Source organism: Talpa occidentalis, unplaced genomic scaffold (genome assembly GCF_014898055.3).
Source record: "Talpa occidentalis isolate TD23 unplaced genomic scaffold, MPIMG_talOcc4v2.1 talOcc4.16, whole genome shotgun sequence".
In the NCBI taxonomy this organism is placed as follows: domain Eukaryota; kingdom Metazoa; phylum Chordata; class Mammalia; order Eulipotyphla; family Talpidae; genus Talpa; species Talpa occidentalis.
Genome location: NW_023601653.1, coordinates 28551132 through 28574159, shown reverse-complemented (window position 1 = coordinate 28574159; position 23028 = coordinate 28551132). Strand labels below are relative to the sequence as shown.

At 35.0% G+C, this 23028-nt stretch overlaps 1 protein-coding gene across 1 annotated transcript in view; it reads left to right on the top strand.

Moving 5' to 3' along the window:
* SYT1 (synaptotagmin 1) overlaps positions 1–23028 on the top strand; it is a 495552-nt gene that overhangs the window by 79896 nt on the left and 392628 nt on the right. The window contains exon 2 of the mRNA XM_054696190.1: positions 19638–19755. The gene's annotated coding sequence lies outside the window, so the exon portion shown is untranslated. The remainder of the gene's footprint in view (positions 1–19637; positions 19756–23028) is intronic.

Sequence of the window (23028 nt, the reverse complement as noted above, 5' to 3'; positions counted from 1 at the left end):
GACCACCTGTATGTAATCAGCTCACTGTAGAAGCAAAACCTGTCACTAACTCGTCACATCTACTTCCAGGCTCTTTCAGGATGTATATCGCAAAAAGGGGTGCATAGCACTTTTTAAATAATGTAGGCTTAATTTGGGAAATGGAATCACCAGGTCCCATAAATTTCTTTTAAATGAATCCAAGATGCTCCTTTAAATTGCCATAAATTGAAGTTTTGGTAAATGAAGTTTCTTTAATGTATTCAGCAATGAGTTTGGGTGTAGAAAAGGAAGGGACGGGGCCCCGTGAACGATGGTGAAGGATTACTAATGCCATAGAGGTAGTGTGACCCTATAACTCTGAAATCTACAGCGCTGTAAGCCGAGGATACCTCAATAAACATTTAATATAAAAAGACAAATTGTGATTTTTTTTTCCCCCCAAACACAAAAATTCAATAGACTGCCCACTGGTCTTCATGACTACAACGTTAAACACCTTTTTTTGTTCCATGATTAGAAGATTTATATGGAACCAAATTTAGCAAAGCATTCACCACCAATGCAGTTTATACAAGCGTATCTTTCCACTATTCTACATGGATGCAGTCTGTCACCTAGACTGGATGGTCAGCAGGGGAGAGGGAGGGACAGAGATCAAGATGGGGCGGGAGAAGCACAAAGCATTATGGTAATAATCACAGGTGCTGCAGTGGTGGGAGAGCTAAGGGGGGTTTCTAAAAACAAACACTCATGTCAAAGTTTTATTTTGTTAATTGTATTTCATTGTACATATTTTTTTTTTTTTACATCATTCTTCCTTTTTGTACAACGCAGCTTTCTCTTCTTTCTCTTTCTCCATTCTCAGCAATGTGGAATGGAGCTGTAAAGAATTATGCTTGGTAAAGGTTTGATTTTTTTAAGGAAAAAAAGGAGACCCTTTTAGACTGGGACCCATAGAGTCATCAATTCTGAGGAAGTTTCCCAGCCCCCTGGTTTAACAAGGCTTCTGCTGATGCTGATTCGTGGATAAGTGAACCACTGACCAGAGAGGACCCATAATATTCTCTAGCGTAAATGTACAAGGATGGACAGCAAAGGCTGGGCTTCAGAAGTGTCCTCACAATGTTCATTTTATTGACCACTGAAAACAGAATCTGTCAAGTCCCAGACTAGGCTTCCAGAAACCTACATCCAAAGCTGTCATCTGTGCCATTCTGGAACTCAGATAAATGGAAGATCCTGAAACCTTAACAACTGTTCAATGAGCAGTCTTCTCACTCCAGCTAAACTTCCCAACACTATCATCCTTACTATAAATACTCAAGCAAATATTCACTCGAGATCACTGTGATGTACTAGTAATGCAATGATTTTTGACTCTGGTTTTACACTGTTTTATGTATGAGGCAAAACGCAGATAGTTTTCTAGTTAACCATGAGTTAATAATAGTTTAATTACCTGAAACCCAACATTCCTCTACTATCACAGGACTGTTAGCTTAGGAAGGTAAAGGGAAGACACTGTGAGATCCACTTTATATCTCCACCACTGACCACCTGAGCTGACTCGCAGTTGACAGACACTCGTGTGTGAACTCAGTTTGGGTTTTCCCGAGCCCAATAACTCCAATTTTGCTTTGTCCCTTTTCCAACGGAATCCACTCATTTATTTTACTTCTGGAAGATTCTAATTTAAACTTAAAATACCATCTCTTTGCTTTTGGTTTTATAACCAATGATGTTCGTATGTACTTCTGTATTCATTATAGCACTATTTATAGTAGCCAGAAATGGAAACAACCAAGTACCTGTGGAGAAAGAAATGTGTTAGACAAATGTATGTCTACAAAATGGAATACTACTCAGCTAGGAAAAACTGTTGCCATTTGTGACAACATGAATGGAACTGCAGGGGATTATGCTAAACAAAATACAGATTATTGCTCTCTCAATATTTTTCTTTGATGGTGAGCCCTAAATTTATTTTGATGAAGAAAATAATCATCATAGAAAACACACCAGGAATATTACCTTTGCACCAACGTTTACTAAGACAGAGTACTTTATTTTTTGCTTTTTAATGACAGACAAGTTAGTTTTTTCTTATGGTTTAGAAATGTATCCACCTTAAAACAAAAGCTAATCATTTCTAGAAATATTTTTGGCCAAATAATATTATCTATTCAAGAAAGCTTGCTAGTTGACCTTATCCAGCATTGATTGCATAACACTTGAAGTCACTGATATACTACTAATAGGCACTCTGATTTCTACTTTGTAATCTCTCATATTTCTTGTAACTGTCTTTACCCTGTGACTATCATCTGCTTACTGACCAGAATTCTTCTTTCATAGTTGTACCTTCACAATTACCTCATAACCTGGCACATAAGCAGATTCTCAACACACGGTGGGTGAAGGAACAAATGTTAAGGAACAAATGTCAGTTCATTTCCTTATTTCTACACTATTGTGATTAATTTTATGGAACAAAACCACCATTATCAACATGCTTGCAGTAAAGGCCCAGTGGTTAGAAGCATAGGACTTAAAGTGTTATTAAGGACTTACCTGATTACAGAGCACGGTCATCTTAACACATGGCTCAGGTCTATGGAAATTGGAAGCTACTATGGAGAACTATACATCGACATTTTCTCAGACATCTTAAATATGATTTCATTTTTATCATCTATGCAGTCTTTATCAAAATCATTGCTAATTCACAATTCAATTACAAGTTCAATCAGAAAAACAAGTGAAAAAAATTAAAACCTCACAATTTCAAGGAGGCCCTGCATGGGATAATTATCTCTTCGACAATATATGCAATTTTTACTTAAGACTGTACTATATTTCATTGTAAGCAAGAGTCTTTTGATGGGGACTTTTTGGTATCATAGGTAAGAAACTTAAAATTATGAGTTTAAACTGAAATCCATTCTGCATATCAAATTTTACACATAATTGAGTCCTATTTCTCCAATCTGTTTATCTGTATGGCTTACCTCTATCCTCAATGTATTTGACAATTTCTGCTCAAACATGATGGTAGGTCTCCTTTCCTTTTTTTCCTAATAAAATCATAGTTTCCTCTTTTCACAGTATAAGATTTTTCCCCTTAGGTCCAGTCACCATTGTAGCTGTCCTTTCTCTGAAATATATTTAGTCTACTTTTCAGAATATAACCAAAAACCCATTTCAGCCACACATATATAACTCTAAAGAGAAAAAGGAGAAAAAGCAAATAGGGGACCCTGATCAGTAAATTTTGATGAAAATGTCTACCACCATAAACATGGACTCTTATCCTCAGGTCTCCATTCTATCAGGAGGCCAGAGAGACACTGGCAGAAAAACACTTGTGGAATATTGCAAATGCTCCACTCAGCACTAGGACTGGTTGAGGAAAATCAATAGAAAAACATCTTCTTATCACTCGTCAACTTAACATAGAATATGTCACTGTAACTTGACTATTGGGAACAACATCTCAAAAGTATTTGTATATTTTTAAAAATTTAATGAATATGCTTTCTGAATATCCTAGCGCAAACTCTCCTATTTTCTCACTCTCTCACTTGCTGAAGCACATGTTATGTTTAAGCATTGAGGTTAATATTTCAATAAATGCAAATACTCTATGACTTTGATTTTAATAGTTATATTTTGTGACTAAGTGGACAGAAATATTTAATAATTTGCTCATGGCCACACAGGCAGTAGGTAGGTAGAACTGAAATTACATCTTATTTCTGTAAAACAAAAGACTGTGATCTTTGCTTGTCTTTGGGAGTCAAAATGTTGAGCCCCTGAATGCACTATACTTTTCCTTTGACTCAGTTGACTTTGCAAGGTCATATGTACATAAACCACTAACCATTTCAGATCTTAATCTTTCAAGGTATTTTCAAAAATACTCCCCAAATAAATATAGAAACTCAGCAGACTGTGGAATTATGCCATATTTTGGGCCATCAGTAAATTATGCCATCAGTAAATTATGCCATATTTTGGGCTTAAGAAATCATTTATGATTTTAAAATAGATGAACTCCACCTGTATTTTCATTTAGATTGTAACACTCAGATAATTTTAAAATATCATTATATTTAATGTAGAAATTTTATTTTCTTCTCAGATCCCTGAAATCCTTATATAAGTTAATTTAGGATCATACCTTTTTCTACTACTGTTCAAACTAATTTCAAAAGAGAAGCCCTCTTTGAGAAATTTTATCTTTCTTTGGGAGGAAAGTTTTTTTTTTTTAAAGATTTATTTATGCGTACAAGAGCTGGGGGGCAGGCCAGAGATACAGGGGTCGGGTGAGAGGATCCATCAGAGACAGAGTGGCAAGTAGAACAGGTGGGTCTATTGAAATACACTGCTGAGGATAACAGCGGGCAAAGCAGGAGAGGTCTGCTGCGCCTTGTGGGTCACCTCCCTGGCTGGGTATAGAATTCCTGAGGCAGTGCCTACGGACAGCTTCATGGTGCTACATCTTCACCCCTTCTGCCACCAGGGAGGCCCCAAGTTATAGTTACAGACATATAAAAGTTTACCGCCTTCCCCCAAGTACCATTCAATTGATAAATGTATTCTTCTTCTGAAGCCCAGCAAGTCCCTCACTACAACAGAAACACTGCATGCAAGAGCTGTTACTCAGAAACCAAAGAATCAAGAGACACCTCAAATCTCTCCTTTTACTTTACAAATGTTAACAGACAAGTATGTCACTTCTTTGCCTTATTCACTGCTATAATTTTAGCCTTGTCTCTACTACATACATTTATATACATATCAAAGATCATTCAAAATATTAGGTATTATCCATCCTATTTATGAAGTTTTATTACAGCTCTAATATTTAAATTAAGTATACTGTGCTTTACCTCATTTTGTATTATTTATGCGAATGTCAGAAGCATTCAAGATATTCTTAATATCAATTGAGAAAAACACAGACCCTTAGAGTCTATTGTATGTATGTAACATTCTTATATGCTAATTTTAAACCTGGTTCTCTCAAATTTCCAGTTACTTTAGTTACTTTTTTATACTAACACAGAGAAACCTATATATGTACTAGTATGACCTATAGTTTGTAGAACTCAAGCAGTGTTTCCATATATTGAGTCAACTAGAAGAAAGACTTGGACTAAATCAAATTATATTTACTATGAAATTTATAATTAAAACATCTCCATATTTTCTCATTAAAGTTATATCTTTACTTAAAAGTAACTTATCTGTAGTTCTCCTGCCCATCTGTGAGTATGCAGGTGTCTTTTTCTTTTCCCTTTTCCTAATTAACTTGTCCTTTTAAAATGAAAAAAGGAACTATAATGAAACAGCTTCCTAATATAAAAATATTGGTTTTATTGTGCATCAAATTGTCTTTAATCCTTCTGTACCCATATGTCCCCACAAACACATTTTTTTAATTAATTGCTAGTTACCTTAAATAAAGCCATATTCTACTAGAGAGACTTACCTATGCAAACACAAAAGAGACTTTAATAAATACAGTAAATCTGGATGACTTCTGTAAAGGCATCTAAACTAAATACCAAATATCTAGATTCTAGTTTTTCTTACAAAATAACAGATGTTAGAGTTTGCTAAGAAAATGTGTACCCAAAATGTGTACACAAAATGCTGCTGGGTTGAAAATGCCCTGTTTAAAACTACTAAAAACACAGCACCAATGCTAGCTATAGAAGCTACAGAGAAACTCAGTGGACAAGTGAGATAACAGTTGGAAATTCTTTCATGTTCTTTGGAAATGTAAGCACATTCGAATGTTATGCCATGATCAAGGGGTTACCTGAAGTGATTCTGTGGCAGAAGAATGTAGCTGTAAAGTTTTTAACTACAGGGTTCAAGAAACACCCCAGTGGCACAGTGGTCGAGCGCTGGGCTGCGAAGCTGCCTGCAGCCTCTGCAGCGCCAGTTCTATCCCCGGCCACGACAAGGGTCCCACATGGTGCGACAGACCTCTCCTGCTGTGCCTGCTGCTCCCCTCAGCAGTGTACTTCATCAGTCTGCCTGTTCTGCTCCCCACTCTGGCTCTGGTGAATTCTCTCACCCTCCCACGCTTCTGACTGTACCCAGTGCTTATATAAATAAATAAATCTTTAAAAAAAAGCACTCCTGCTGGTAATTTCAACAGCCATATAAAGCCAGAGATGGGAACAACTGCATTCCAGATGGTTTAAAAATGTCATGTAAACTCAAACTAATTAAAAAAAATAAGTAAATCTTACATGTATTTTCCAGCCTACTAAATTAATATGGGAATTTTGCTAATCATGAAACAAAAGAAATCAAAATGAAATTTCAACTAATTGTTGTCTTCACCCTATTCAAATTCTTTTGAATTTATCTTTAACCTTTACCCTTTCCAGATTTTCTCTTCACAAGTATTTTAATGAATGGTGAGAATCATAGGATTTTTAAAATATTTTCTGCTGTGAATATACACAATGATCTGGCAATGCAATGGTCACTTCTTGACTGAATAAATTTGTTTAATAATTTGGAAAATAGAAACACTATTTTGATTTAGTTTTACTCACCTATTACTTCAATTAAAAAGTCAGTTTCTCTGTCAATTAATGAAACCATCCGGCGTGCTAGTAAAATAAACAGCTGTGTTAACATGTTCTCTGTACGAGACATCACAGAATATTGGAAAAGACCAGCAAATAAAGATATTAATGTAGAGCAGTAATATTTGTATCACGCTAAGAGAGGCTTGTGACGCTCTGGGGTACAAAGAAATGATTGACACTTAGATCAGTGTGCTTAGGGATGACTTCTGAGAGTTGAGAACTGGAATGACGAATACTTTTGGAGAATTCAAATTAGCTCCTTAATATTAGTAAGCTAACAGCCTGCTAATTAACGGTATTCAATACTTATATTTGTTTTTACCACAACTACAAAACTTTCTATTAACCTAATGGTCTGTCTACAGAGTGGCTAAGTAAAGGTGGAAAGCAATATAAAACTATTGAATTCTATTTTTCATATCCCAGTAGGAATCTGTCATCCATTAATTGCCAAAAGGTTCCTTCACAGATATTTTATCATTCTACCTCTCTCAAGTAGTGCATTTCTACACTCAAATACCCATTGTAAGGAATGCTTACTACTTTGTAGCTGTTGCATTATATTTGTTGTGCCTAGTTTATAGCAATTCTTTTTTTTTAACCAATTTTATTTTCAGGATTTATTTATTTATGTATCCAAGAATGGTGGTACAGGCCACATATGCAGGAGGGTGAGAGGATTCACCAGAGACAGAGTGGGGAACAAAGCAGGCACACTGACAGAAATATACTGCTGAGGGGAGCAGTGGGCCAGACAGGAAATGTCTGCCAGGCCATGTGGGTATCTCCTGGGCCAACAGGGATCAAATCCACGCTGCAGAGGCTGTGGAGATGAGAACAGCTTCACAGCGCTGCCCTCAACCACCTGCGCTACCAGAGAGGCCCAGCTTACAGCAATTCTTACTCCACTGATTAAGATTTCTGTAAGTTCATGTTGACCAAATAAACTGCCTTCATGTCCTTATAAAGGCTTACTATATCCTCTGTCCAATGGAGATTTGATCTTTGCAACACTGTCTCCAGAAGCAGTCTGTTATTTCTCTGTATCACAAGTAGTTGTCATGTAAGATAAATGAGAAGGTAGTTATAGGCTACATTGCTTAAATGATAAGCAGATCTGACACATACTAATGGTAACTTGAAACTTATTTAGGCTGAAGGACACTTAGTATTAGATAAACTGATCATCCTTTCAGAAGGATGAACTGGAATAATGGTTTGACACTGCATCCCATTGTTTTCTGCTTTCTGTGTCCATTTTTGGTAAGTACATAATCATTTACTTACTGATGTCACTTCAGAGTAAAACCTTCTGACTCATAGGTTGCTCAGAGCCAACCAGAGACCAAATTCAATATTACATTACTCTAATGGTCTTTAATGCCACCTATTTTCCTATGGCAAAAGTACATTGAGGGCCTCCCTGATGATGCAGTGGATTGAGCACAGCACTGTGAAGCTTGTATGCAGCCTCGGCAGCACCGGTTCGATTCCTGGCCGGCCAGGGAGATTCCCACATGGCCCAGCAGACCTCTCCTGTCTCACCCACTGTTCCCCTCAACAGTGTATTTCGGTCCATCTGCCTGTTCTGCTCCCTGCTCTCTCTGGTGAATTCTCTCACACTCCTGTGCCTCTGACCTGTACTCCAGTTCTTGTAAAATAATAAATCTTTTTTTAAAAAAGTACATTGAGTCCTTTAGGTAAATACCTAGGCATGGAATTGCTAGGCCATATGGAAGCTCCATCTTTAGCAGGCTGAGGAATCTCCACACAGCTTTCCATAGTGGTTGGACCAGTTTGTACTCCCACCAGCAGTGCAGGAGGGTTCCTTTTTCTCCACATCCTCGCCAACATTTGTTGTTGCTAGTTTTTTTAATATGTGCCATTCTCACTGGTGTAAGATGGTATCTCATTGTAGTTTTGATTTGCATTTCCCCGATTACAAGTGATGTTGAACATTTTTTCATATGCCTGTTGGCCATTTGCATTTCCTCTTTGGAGAAATTTCTTTTTAACTCTTCTGCCCATTTTTTGACTGGATTATTTTCTTTGTTTTTGTTGGGTCTCATCAGCTCTTTGTAGATTTTTGTCATCAGTCCTTTATCATTAGTGTTGTGTGCAAAAATTTTCTCCTTGTCAGTGGGGTGTCTCTTTGTTTTGGTTACTGTCTCTTTTTCTGTGCAGAAGCTCTTTAATTTGATGTAGTCCCAGCTACACAGAGACATTAATTCAAAAGGGCACTTGCACCCCTATGTTAATAGCAGCACTATTTGCAATAGCTAAGCTTTGGAAACAACCCAAATGCCCAAAAATAGATGACTGGATCAAGAAGATGTGGTATATATACACAATGGAATATTACTCAGCAATCAAAAAAAAGATAAACTCATGCAATTTTCAGCAACATGGACAGAGCTGGAAGGGATCATGCTCAGCGAAATAAGCCAGAAAGAAAAAGAAAAATAACGGATGGTCTCACTCATAGCAGGAATTTAGAAAACCTAAATAAGTGACCAGGAAAAAGACTAATAAAGAACAAAATCAAAATCAACAAGCAACTATAAACCAGAGACACAGTATGGGGGAGGGGAGAAAGGAGGGATTAGGGTCAAAATAAGGGGGGTGCAATTGTATGGGGAATATAACCAAAATGAAATTGCATACATTGTGCAAAATTGAAAAATGATGTAAGAATTACATAAAATAGATTACACATAAAAAATATTAGAATTTTCCAAAGGGTAGGGGGAAAAAGTACATTGAGATGAAAATATCAGATTGTGTTTTTTGGTTCTTTTACAGGGATTTTCTCCTATGCTTTCAGCTTAAAGGTACATAAGTTTCATGTGGTTTTGCTTTCAACTCTTGAACTGTGATATGAATAGTCCAGATAAAACTCCACATCTCTTTTCTAATTTGTGTAATTATTTCAAGAGTTTAGTTTATGACTGATCACATGTAGCAATTATGGGGTTATTATAAAGATTAAATTAATACAAGATATAGTGTTTATACCACCTCATGGCATATGAGAATAACTCAACAGCACCCTTTTTATGGGATTTTACAGTAAGTATTATAATCACTCCATAGGGCAAATTACCTTTACTTTTCTCCATGCATAAATGTTCTGTATAGCCTACAGGCGATCACTAAAACAATTACTATTAGAAAAATGTCTCAAAACTAATACTGCAGCTAACACATTAAGAAAATATGTCAACTTTATGAGATGGGTGAAACTGAGAGAAAAAGGGAATTCCTTTGCAAAGAAAATATTTCTTTGAACCCAGAATCTGATGAATTTCTTTCTATATTTAAAGTAGCAAATACATATAAAGATAAAATCTGTGTGATTTCTGTTTAACAAAATGATTGTGACCAATGTGGAAAATTTAGATTATCATTTTAAAATATTGCTGTGGATAATACCAACATTTGATTATTATTTACTACTCCCAATACATTCTGAGATGTTCATGTGGAAAGTCACTTTATGTACTCAGTAAAAGATAACTGATTCTTATCGTCTAAACTTTAATACATTGCTTACTTACAATGTTGAATCTTCCAAGATTTTGCTATTTACTTTTATCTCCCTCTATTTGTTATTTTCACACCACCTTGAAGAAGAATTTTTGTTGTCTGACAAGAAAATAGGAATTAAACATTGAAGGATAGTTTACTCCTTGAAGTATTTTTTCTTTTTTAGCATGTGAAAATGCTACTTTCCCTTAATATCCCACAATAATGTCCTTTGAGTAACAATTAAAGCACCCCACAAAAGCAGCAATATGCTTATCTTCTGTATGTTATCACGTATCATTATATTTTATTCTATTTCTCACTCTATAGCTTCTCTCTGCCTCTGAAGTAACACTTCCAAGAGAGAATTTTAATATGACATTTACTTGTCTTTCTCACACTCTGTACTTTTAAAAACTTCTCTACTCCATTTCAAAACCATGCTTGCTTTCTTTGCCTAATTCTTGAACATATTACTGTTTTTTCTGTCTACCTTGTATTACATCTTGGTGTGCCCTAAGGATACTCAGTCATTTGTTTTCCTCTTACTATTTATATGTTTGCTGGGAAAGTTCAACTATTCTCTCTTTTTCTGTTTTTACTTATATATGAACAATCTCAAATCTTGGGCCTATGCTTCCAAATTTATTCTTTGCCCCTTAGTTTTCCGAATTAGTGGGACTAGTGAAAGGCGAAAAAGTTGGATGTAAATATTAGCTTTACTTACCGGTTATGTGATCTTCGACAAGTTACTTAATATCTTTGTGGCTCCTTTCCTCCTACAAAACAGGGTACCTAATCATAGTACTGTTGTGAGGGTTACATGAACTACATTTGTGAAATCCTTGGAATAGAAACTGACACATAATAAGTGTTCTATTACATTTACTGTAATTGTCATTGCTCTTATTACTGATTGTGCAGATACTATGACCCCCTGAAAACATGACACTAGTCAAACAGGCATGACCCCTGTGCGACTGAAGCATATACCCTACAATCTAAATTCCTGGCACCCTACTAGTATTCTAAATATGAGATATTTAAATCCAAACCACGTTTTCCCCCCCTCAAATCTACATCTAGTCCTAATAATATCTAATGTCTACAAAATGATTAACTGGTAAATTGAACATTATACCTCACAGGAAAGCACCTCCTGAGCTGATAAACAGGTGTTCAACTATTGCCAATGAACACCAGTCCTGGAGCTGGCACCTGAATAAACTAGATAATAAATAGATAACATGTTGCCTAGAACCCATTGTATCAAATATTCTTGAATAAATGAATTTTAAAAACCCTTTATTAATTCAATGTTCACATATTCTTATAATGTCTATTTTATGTTTTCGTACAAGACAGGGTAGTGGGAAGGTACCGATACTTACTGAGTACTAAATGTTTATATACCTTAATCATTACTTTGTCAAACTTCATTTCTATTTATATAACTCTAACACTGGCACATGATCACCATTTTAAAGATGAAAAACACTAAAATTTAAATGATGTTTTATTAGATTTCAGAGCTTATACATGTTTAATTCAAAATTCTCCAAATTTGTCTAATTCTAAGTATGCATAACCTTTCAGCTCCCCATTCTTGCCAATTGGTTTTGCCTGGAAATCTATAGATATTTTCCTCTCATACCACATTTTAACAATTCACAACACACATGTTAAACATTTTGCTCATTTCACTTATTTCACAATAAAAATATTAAGGGAAGTCACCTATCTATTTACAGAGCTTTAGCCAGAGGTGTGATTCAAAAACAATGGTAAATATGAATTAATCCCTATAATTTTATATGGTATTGAAGAAAGTACCTACTCTTTCAGAATTCTTTTAGCAAATATAAAATACTCAAAAAGTTTGTTTTTATAAAATCATTGTTTAACAATAAGAATTGAGACAAACAAGTGAAATAACTGATATATGAATTACATCACTATTCAGTCAACACAAGCTTCTGCTCTCTTTAGTTTTCCTAGCATATTACTAAACAATTCTTTGTTCAAAAACTAAATTGTGAGGATTCCAAGTAAAGTATTAGGTAATATTTGAACATAAACTATTAGGGACAATCACGGAGTCAGAGTAGAGAATGTCATCTTAGCCTCGCACAGTAATATCTTCTGAATATTTTTTTCTCACACAGCTCATGCTGAATTTAGCAAGTATTTATTAAATGTCCACTGTGGGCAAGGTGACTAAGGAGGCTATAAAAGAGACAAAGATAACATTTCTGCACTTAAGGAATTAATCATCTGATTTTGAAACCAGACATATAGGCAATCAAATGCAGTATGGAAGGATAAAGAAACCCTTAATAACAATACAAAGTGCCCTGGTAGGGTAAAGAGAGCAAGGCTAGAGGTCAGAGCAATGTGGAGCTTGGATTGAAGTGGCAGGATATTAAGTGCAAGATATCAGTTATGAAGCTAACACACATATCGGCAATAACATGATAAGGGCCTGCTTTAGTCAGTACACTGACAGAATAATAGGAAAAGAATACCATGGACATTTCAGGGGAACAATCAATAATTTAAAGCACTTAATCACATGGCAGAGTACAAGTTAGATGGAGTCAAAGATGAATCCAAGTTTTCTTATCAGTCATCAAGCTAGGAAACATAAGAAAAAGCTATAAGGGAAATGTGCACATTTCATATAAGGTTCATGAACTTAATATCCTGCTAGTAAGATATTTATAATCAGATGACCATCAGAGGAAATCTATCTAAAGTATAGTATAGTAAAGAGCAAGCACTAATGATAGTGTTAAGAGTAGTCTACATGTCAAGACATTTGAAACCTTTGTACATTTCCAACAAGATGATTCTTATACAATATCCTATAGGGCATCTACAAACAAGAAATATTCTAATGAAATAATGCTGTAAGTGTTCATACCTTGGGGGCATTGGCTGGTAATTTTTTTGTGATTTGTTTGCCCATTAGGTCAAAACCTGAGGTAATTTATCATAACTTAATAATTTATATTTCCTATATCAGACTTCACTGACTCTGGGGTACATGGAAGAACAGAGAAACAGAAAAAAATCTGAACATAAAACCTTTAGGAGCTTCCACACATGACATGATAAAGGAAGAATAAGAATAAATACAGAACATAACAAAACCAGAGACACAAAACCAAAAAGTGTTTGCAGAGTTTCATAACAGAGTTTCATAACAGGGGATCTGACAATCAGAAAGTTCATGGTGATTTTAGAAAAATGAATGGGGAAGCCAAATTGCTAAACATTTAATTGGTATGTGGAAATAAATGCAGAAAACTTACAGAGGAGAAAAGTTAGTGTACTAATAAAAATGTAGGCATCGTGGAATTAAAATTTTGGCTTACTGTGGAACAAATTGAGCAAGTTTGTAAACGAGCAGAGCACAGAAACATAAAAACCAAATAGTGAGAATTTGTAAGCCAAAATCCATAGACAATTAGTTGATTTTGGTTGGTGTTCTGCTCTCTCAAAAGCATAAATAATATATTGAATATATATATATATATTACTATTTTATTGAAAAGTTAATCTGTGGATCTCAAAATGTATCCCGTAAATTTTTAACAAACTTGAAAGAGAAACTCAGATCATTTTTTAATTTATTCTACATACAGAAAACAGTCCTATAATAATCTTCACTGTATCTTCAGTAAATATGCCAGGCATAGCACATGGTCGGTTGCATTAGGAAAGAAACCCAGTCTTTAGGGTGGACCATGCCATTGTGAGATTCACTGGTATTTACCAGATATAATATCTAAACTGACATATGAAGAATCCCTTCCTTCAATAAATGTTTATAGTGTTCACAGTGCTCATATAGTCCATACACTGTCCAAGGTGGTGATAAGATATTACGGGCATGACTAACATAAAAAATGTGTGTGTGTGTGTGTCTAAAGATCATGTGTATAACACTAGTCAATAGATCACATGCAAGATGGCTAGTTTGAGCAAATGTCTACATTAAATTACTTCTCTAAATTCATCTTATAAAGAACTCCAAACTTCTTTTACAGTCAACTTTGAAATAACTTTACAACAGAGAAAAGAAATATATTCACTTGTCCTCAGTAACAAAGGAATGGAGAAACTGAAGACATTTGAACAAAAACAGGTTGTTAATATTCAGTCTGTTATTCTATACTGAGAATGTAAACATAAGAAATGCACTTTTTGTGAACTAAATCAGAAAAGAAAACCAGGCTCTTCAAATTCACTTTTATATGACCAATTCATATATAAAATTCCTAGCTTTTGTCTTATAGTCATGAATGTAGTACAGAATTTCTTCCTTTCTACTAAAAACTACCCAAACAAATCTTAATAATAAAGCAAGACCTCATTTTTCCATTTTGTGCTATTCTAACATCATGTTCCTAGGGGGAAATAAGAGCTATGTTGTTTCACTTGGACCATGTATTATAGCAGGAATTATGAAGTCTATGATGAAAAAGGCAGTTATCACTTGCTGGGCTAAGAACCAAAAAACATGAATGTTAACTTCCACTATACTACTACTAAGCTGTGAGATCTTGGGCAAAGGAACTTCCATTACTAAACATTTTTCTAGGAGCAGAATCATTGATCCCTTTTGGATATCTAATGAAAATATACACATACATAAATGCATTCACTTTTGCATAGTATTCCAGGGTTTGAACACTTACTGGAGCTCTAGGCCTTACCAATAGATATTAACACCAAAAACTAGGTAATTCCCCAAATATTTCTGCATTCTGTGTTTGCACATTAATTTGAAAATGATTGCCCTAAATGGAAGACTGCAAGTAAAAGCCTAGGTCTATTTCCTTATCCCCTACTTTTTGCCTTTGTACATTTCCAACAAGATGATTCTTATACAATATCCTATAGGGCATCTACAAACAAGAAATATTCTAATGAAATAATGCTGTAAGTGTTCATACCTTGGGGGCATTGGCTGGTAATTTTTTTGTGATTTGTTTGCCCATTAGGTCAAAACCTGAGGTAATTTATCATAACTTAATAATTTATATTTCCTATATCAGACTTCACTGACTCTTCTAACCTACTCTGACTACGATGAAGTTAATATTCCATATTAAACCAATCCTCAAGTTAGCCATTTAAAAATTATACCATTCAGCATTCAAAAAAGATAAACACATGCAATTTGCAGCAACATGGATGGCACTGGAAGGGATCATGTTCAGCGAAATAAGCCAGAAAGAACAAGAAAAATACCAGATGGTCTCACTCATAGCAGGAATCTAGAAAACTTAAATAAGAGACCAGGAAAAAAAATAACTATAAGAAAGTAAAAATCAAAATCAACAAACAACTATGAACCAGAGACACTCTATGGGGGATGGGGTGCGGGAAAAGGAGGGGTTGGGGTCAAAATAATGGGGTTGCAATTGTATGGGAAATATAAAAATAAAATTAAAATTTAAAAAAATAAAATAAAAATTACACCATGAAAAAAATGAACACGCATAAGCTGAAATTTAAGGCACCATAAGCAAATAACCTTTGGTAGCTTCTCTTGGAAAATCCTTTCTTAAGCACATAATAATAAGCTCTAGATTATTTAAACTATTCAGTATATTATAGAAATTTATATCTAATCTCCCAAAATAGTATATATACAGAAATAATTAAATAATTATTGACAAATTAAGAAATATCTCACTCTGTGTTAACAGTATTAAAATTCTGAATCCATAAATTATATGAAACCATACCTGTGGCATAAAAGTATATTTTTATATGTATCTTTAAGATCCTGTCAAATAAAAGGTGTCAGAGACCTACATTTGGTACTTATTTCTAAACTCATAATAAAGGGAACTGGAGTGTTATATCAAGTGAGTTTGCTGACTTCATTAAACTTAAAATCTAAAAGTAGTACATTAGTTAGAAGTAAATATTTTTTCTATCAAGTTTGCTTCCTCTTCTTTTATATGCATTTGCTTGACCATCTAGGTGGGTGGTTTTTTTTTTTTTTTTATTGAGGTAACATCAGTTTACAACACTGTATTTGATTAACAGGTCTAGGATGACACCCTTCAAATTTATGTTACCATATCATACCAAGCACCAGTGCATCCATTGTCCTCCAAAATAGTGCACTGTGCCTCCTCCATACTTTCCAACTTTCCCCACCTTCTGGTGGCCTCAATTTTACAGTCAGAAATTTAGGATTTGTTATTGATTTGTTTTGATCTGACCCCTTCTTTTCTTTCTCCACATTTCACATATAAGTGGCACCATGCAGTATTTGTCTTTCTCCTTCTGCTTTATCTCACTCAGCATTTTCTCCTCTAGTTCCATCCTTGTTGTCACAAAAGCCAAAAGTTTGTTTTTGGCAACTGAATGCTATTCTATTTTGCATATATACTACATCTTCCTAATCCACTCATCTCTCTTTGAGCATTTATGTTGTTTCACAACTTGATCAGATTGCTCTCATTAATACCTTTGTCATAAAGTCCAACTATTCTAAAGACAGTTTTTAATGACAAATATAACAAGAGCGCATGTTGTTAGTCTAATATGCTATCATTTTCAAAATCACCCATTCACTTATACACTCAAGATATATTTTTATTAGTCTTGGCCCAATGACATTCTAGGTCCTAGACATATATCAGTAAACCAAATGGGAAAAAACTTAGCTCTAAAAGATATAGCAGGAAAAAAATGTGATGATAATTACTATGAAAATATAGCATCAATTATAACAAAGCAAATCAACCTAGTATGTATTAGGGAACCAGAACATTTTTTTTTTTGATCAAGAAGATCAATTTTATTCCTGAAAAGAGGTAAAAGAACTTTTTAAAGACCACTATGAATTTCCCCACTCAAGTCATTATTTAAAGAATAACTAAAGGGATTAGATCCCTTCAGTGCTTTCTCTTGGCCCTTCACCTACAACCCTGAGCAGGAGCAAATTCTTGCCTGCCTCTGGCCCTAACACCCCCCATACTTACTGTTTTACAGCCACATTGACCTTCCTTTTGTTGTTGCTTCTGAAACATGTAAAAGTCCTTCCTGCCTTGGTACCTCAAACACACATTGCCCCACCTTGTAAGGAAGTCCTTTACCTCTACATCCAAGTAATTTCAAAGTGATTTCTGCATGCATGTCAACTTTGCAGAATGTATCACGGACCTCTTTTTCCTAGCATGTTTTCCTGTCTTTTTCCTAACTTCTTATGGTTCACATTATGTAATAATATATGCTCTTTGTGTGTATGTATTCATTATTTCTTTTGGTAATTTGCAAAGCTCTGTGGGCTTAGAGGAGGAGGTGCTGAAGGCAGCTGTTTTTGGCTGATGAAATTTCAGTGTTTTGTACCCTGATAAAAACTTTGCATTTAGAAAATTGTTTCTGCGAGAATTAAAAAATGGATTTCCACCAAAAATATCTTTGGTTCATAGCACCTGGCTCTATGTAACACACAGCATAGTAGGCTCTTTCTGGTGAGAGCTGCTAATATCTTTTAAACCCTGTAACTGAGCAAGTGGTTCCAGTTCAATTCTTGTGTTTTTAAATCTATGTTACAAAATGTTCCTGCCCTAGTCTCTGCTGGAAGTATACTGCTTGCTTGTAGGCTCACAGTCCCAATGACAGATGCTTTTTAATCTTTGCTATTTGGCTTCCAGAATGGGTGTACATTAACAACTCATGTATTCCCTCCAACATGTAGAAAATGACTCTGGTGGTTGTACTCTCTCAGGAATCAGATACTTTCCGAGACATGTAGCTATGGGACCGAGATTTTAAATGCTTCCTGGAGGGAAGAACTACTTTATGCTTGAAATCACTGTTCAAAAAAGATTACAATTATGTAAACCATCAAATAATTCTAGATAGCAATTGCTTCAAACTTTCTTAGATCACCTCAAGTCACATCTAAAGGGTACCCACATATGCACATAAACACATGTGCTGATGCCTTCTACTTCTTTCAGGAATAGGAAGAATCCTTTTCCATGGTTTAGGATATCCTAAATCTCTACTGTTCATTTATCAATTTACAGTAATTTATCAATTTATCTCCCTCTTTTAGAGACAAAAACCTGTATTTTCCTCTTTCCATCCCTAACATCTGGCAATAAAAGCTAAATAGTATATAATCAATTAATAATCATTTAATGAATCACAGATAACAAATTAATGCTTTCAATGGAAACAGACAGGATTTAACCATCCCTTGTCTAACATAGCCAGGCAAAATGGAACTCAGTAGCCACTCAGGGAATGATGCTCTCTTCTGTAATATCTGTTACACACTAAGGTTTTCCCAAACCTGGTAAACCCTCAGAAGATTTTCCTATGTGGATTTATTCCAGGATGATTTGGAACAGATCCATTAGCTGACAAATAGGACTCCTTTATAACTGCAGAGGAACTATAAAATTCTATTCGGAATATAATGAGAACTGCAGGGGATTGTGTATTCATTTATGTTGTAGTAGGAAAACTTGAATCATCAAATAACAGGGTGTTGCCATGTTAACTTCCACTGGAGAATTGAAAACCAAACAGTAAAGAGAGCAGATTAGTCTGATCGGTATCAGAGTCACTGAAATCTGCAAAGCCTCCAATCTTAATTGCAACTACATGACTCAGCTGATAACTCCAAGTCTCCCTACCTCTGTTTCTACACTTGTGAAAGAATTATCCTACTTAACTCAGTGTTTTCAGATTTCATATTCTAAAATCACTTTAAAACCTGAAGTATGAGATAGTGGTTTACTCTACAACAATCAATAAGTAAATGCAAAAGGTTCTATTAAGAAAGGCAGAAAGAATTACAGAAGAAACAAATTGAATGGATAGAAAAGGGAGAGAGGAAGAAAAGACAAAGGAAGCAAAGAAGAAAGAAAACTTAAAATATTTGATTGAGCCTGTCCACAACGCAGATATTTTTGTATTGCAGTATTTAAACATCCTTCCTAGGTAAATAGCAATGTCTTTCCTTTGTATTAGCCCTGCTGCAGCTGCTGTTGCTTACAAAGAGATTCACAAATCAAAATAGACTCAGTTAGCTTTTCAATAATTCTGAAAGGTGGGGGAACATTGCCAGAGAGGGATGGCACTCGAGTATCCTAACAAGGAGTCTTGTTAGCAAAACAAAGTGTGAATTGCTTAGAGATAATTCCCTGTGGTTGATAATCCCACTGGGTGCCTTCCGTGGCAGCACATGCTATTTCTCCTCTATACACCAATGCCATTGTACAGTCTATGACAGAAGAAATATGAAAAACTCATTTTAGTGAAACATTCTTCCAGAATTCTTTAATGTCAGTATAATTCATACCTATTGGTTCTTAGCCTGGAGCACTTAGCACAACCAGGAATGGAGGAAACAAAAGCAGGATGTGAATAATAAATGGGCTACCTAAGCAGAAGTCTTTAGATTCAGTCACTGGTAAAGGCAAGGGCAGAGTTACAGGCCAGCATTTTCATGGATGATTTTTCTCTCTCTAGGGAACAACAGGAAAACAAGAACTTGCAAGAATTTGAGTGACAAACATCTGGATTCAAACTGGAAGACAGTTTATTTGCCTATTGCTTCACTCTGGAAATTGCAACTCAACTCTCTAAGGTATTTGGAATATAAAAACTTTTGAAAGATTTGATCATCATCCCCCCACAGTATTGCATATATATATGTATATATATGTGTGTGGGGGGGTGTATGTGCATTTGAACACACACATGCACAGTGATGTGAAGGGAGTATTTGTGCAGAACATTGGAGGTCTGTGTCTCTTTAAAACAAGGTATTATGATATCAAAGGAAATATTAGCATTGCTAGTATTGATGTCCTTGAAGCATCAGTTTCGTTGATTGTATGCTGGCCTCTTGTATAAGTTCTGCTTTCTCCCACTTTCATTTTGTATTTCATCAAATCCAAAGTTGTCATGGTTCATTATCTGTAGATGATCTTGAGCAGCCTTGCATTCTAAAAGAATATGCCATGGCATCTGCCTCTGTGCTTTTGTGCCCTACTGTACAGATGATATTTTAACAAGAATATTGGGTAAAGGGGTAAGAGTAGAGGCACAGTTTTTCTCAGACTGATGTTTCTTAGTGCCATGCTGTCTTATTCCTACATATAAGGCTAATTTAACAATGGCGTACATACATTACATTGTGACTATTACATATGTAAAGTATCTGCTTCACTGTCTTAACTAATGAATTCCATCAAATTCAATTACCACTCTTAGACTCTTCATTAACCAATCAAATTGCATCTTTGGTCTAAGTCATTTCTAACACACTTTCACTAGACATAAACACAAATCTATGAAATAAATTGGAGGTGATTAAATTAGCTCACTAATCATTATTTGGAGTCCCATGTTTCTGAAATGTGGGATTTCTAAGGAATTGACTTCCACATAATCACATTGTATTTCAGGAAAAAATAATGTTACAGAGTGAGACTGTTTTGAAGATTTCAATTCACTATTTGCACCTTAGGTTTTTTCCTGAGAAATCAGGTTACAATTCTATAAATTCACCAAGCTTTTTGATAAATCTGTCCATAAGCTTGATAGTATCACAGTCCATCAACCTCTTGGAAATAAACTCTTTCAGTTTCTCCTATCTACCATGCACCATATTATAATACAGTATTACATGCATTGTTCTTGAATTTTTTTTCTCATTTACTAATTTTTAACATGGATTAAAACAAACTAAATGGTTCTCAAAATGCATATTTCCAGACACAAAAGTACGTTAGTCTCCTAGGAAACAATTGTCATACTGCTAATGTATAATGGCTATTTAATTCATAATGAAGGGTATGTGCTTTTGTTCTGGCAATATTGCTCTTACCATACAGTTTTTAAAATATTTCCATTTTGTTCACTTCCACTCTGAAAGTTTTAGGAACAATTTCATCTTCCATTCTGCAAAGATTTTGAGAAACATCTCAAAATGTACCCTGAAGCCAAGATACAAAAAATTCTATTGCTGAGTTCCATGCCAAACTTACTTAAATCAGAATCTTTGGGAGTGGGCAAGCATTTTTTTTAAGATCTTTTTATTTATTTATGCATATAAGAACTGAGGTAAGGCCAGAGGTATGGGGGGTGAGAGCATTCACCAAAGAGAGTGGGGAGCAGAACAAGCAGATCTACTGAAATACATTGCTTAGGGGAGCAGTAGGTGTGACAGGAGAGGTCTGCTGCACCATGTGGGTAGCTCCCTGGCTGGCCTGGGATAGAATTCGTGCTGCAGTGGCTTGCAATAGTTTGGTAGCACTGTCTTTAACCCCTGTGCCACCAGAGAGGCCTCTATAGCAAGCATTTTAAATATGCATATCACATAATTCTCATGCATTCCAACATATAAGATCTACCAATCTGCACGAGAAGGGAAATAACAGTTGAGAGGAAAACACTATAAAACTATAGACATGTAATTGACATCAAAAGTTTAAATTTTTAAAATTAAATTCTGATATTTCCTATGCATTTATATTTTCTGAGACTTTATAATGGATCTTAGACCATTTATTTCATTTCTCTTTTCATGTGAGACTCCCATACTTTGAAATAAAAAATTCTGCATTATGGATGTTATGGAGATCTAAGTCTATTAAGTTAAAAGCTTCTCATAGTTGCAAATAGTAAATGATCTCTGTAATTTTCAAAGGCATTAAATTCATGATTCCTGTAATTATTACTTTTACATTTGGACCTTTATTTTCACAAGTTTTCTAAAAAATAAATCATTCCAACTACACAGCATCTCTTGATTTGTTCCAAACCTCATTACTGATGTGCACTATAAGAAGCAAGATGTTAGAAAGTCATACTGGAAAATGGACCCTTCATTCTTTCTTAATTTTAATTTCCAATAAAATGTCTACAAGGAAAGTTTCCAGAATCTCTATTACTATTTTGGCTTAGGCCCAGCACAAGTCATCATGAAATTTCTTAAGATCCCGAAAGGGGATTTTCAATGTAAAATATCCCCCTCTTTTCCATTTAATTTGTAAGAAACAAATGCAGAGGTTTGACAACATTCTAAGGAGGTTCTGAGTACAGGAATAGCCAATTCTTATCTTGACTTCATTCAAACTAGTTCTCATCTTTTAAAAGCCACTATGAAAACCTGGATTTAAGAGATATGCTTTGGATTAATTTCTCACATGCTTTTGTTTCCCTCTCCCTTGGGTGGTTTCAAAATTCCCTGACCATATGTAAGAAGGGATATGAAACCAAGGGATGAGAAGCAGGGAGCTGAGAGCACAACGGATTGTGGTAGAGGGCAATAGGTGCTTTGCTGGTGGGAGAGAAATGATGACCACACCAATATAGGAGAAATCCTATATTGCCAAAATATTAAAGTTGTAAAAAAATCCATAATAAAAAATTTAAAAAACAAATTTGCCTGACTGATATTATATAGCTAGTTATCTTCACGTGTAAAGTTTTTTGATGTTCCCTACACTTAAGTTTCTAATCAATATTATCTGTCTCCTACTCTCTCCCTTGACAAAGCAAATCTATCTTGTCCATCCTGGAGTCCAACCTCAATTTTTTTTTTCCAAAATTAATTCATTCTATGAAGGTTTTCTTAAATATCTCCTATGCAACAGTTCTTCCAAACCCTGAATATTCAGACCCACTAACATATCGGTCAACCTATAAGTAATCATACTTCTATATGTTTTTATCCTCAAGTTTTTTGTAACCAATGATTTCACTCACTTTAATCTCATTGATTCTTACTGTTATCAACCATGCACTAAAATCAAATTGATCCACTTATTTAACTCTGTTAAGGCTTTCCATTTTCTGAAATGGAAAGGACATGGAAATGCATTTTAATGGAAGAGGACATGAAATGGAAAGG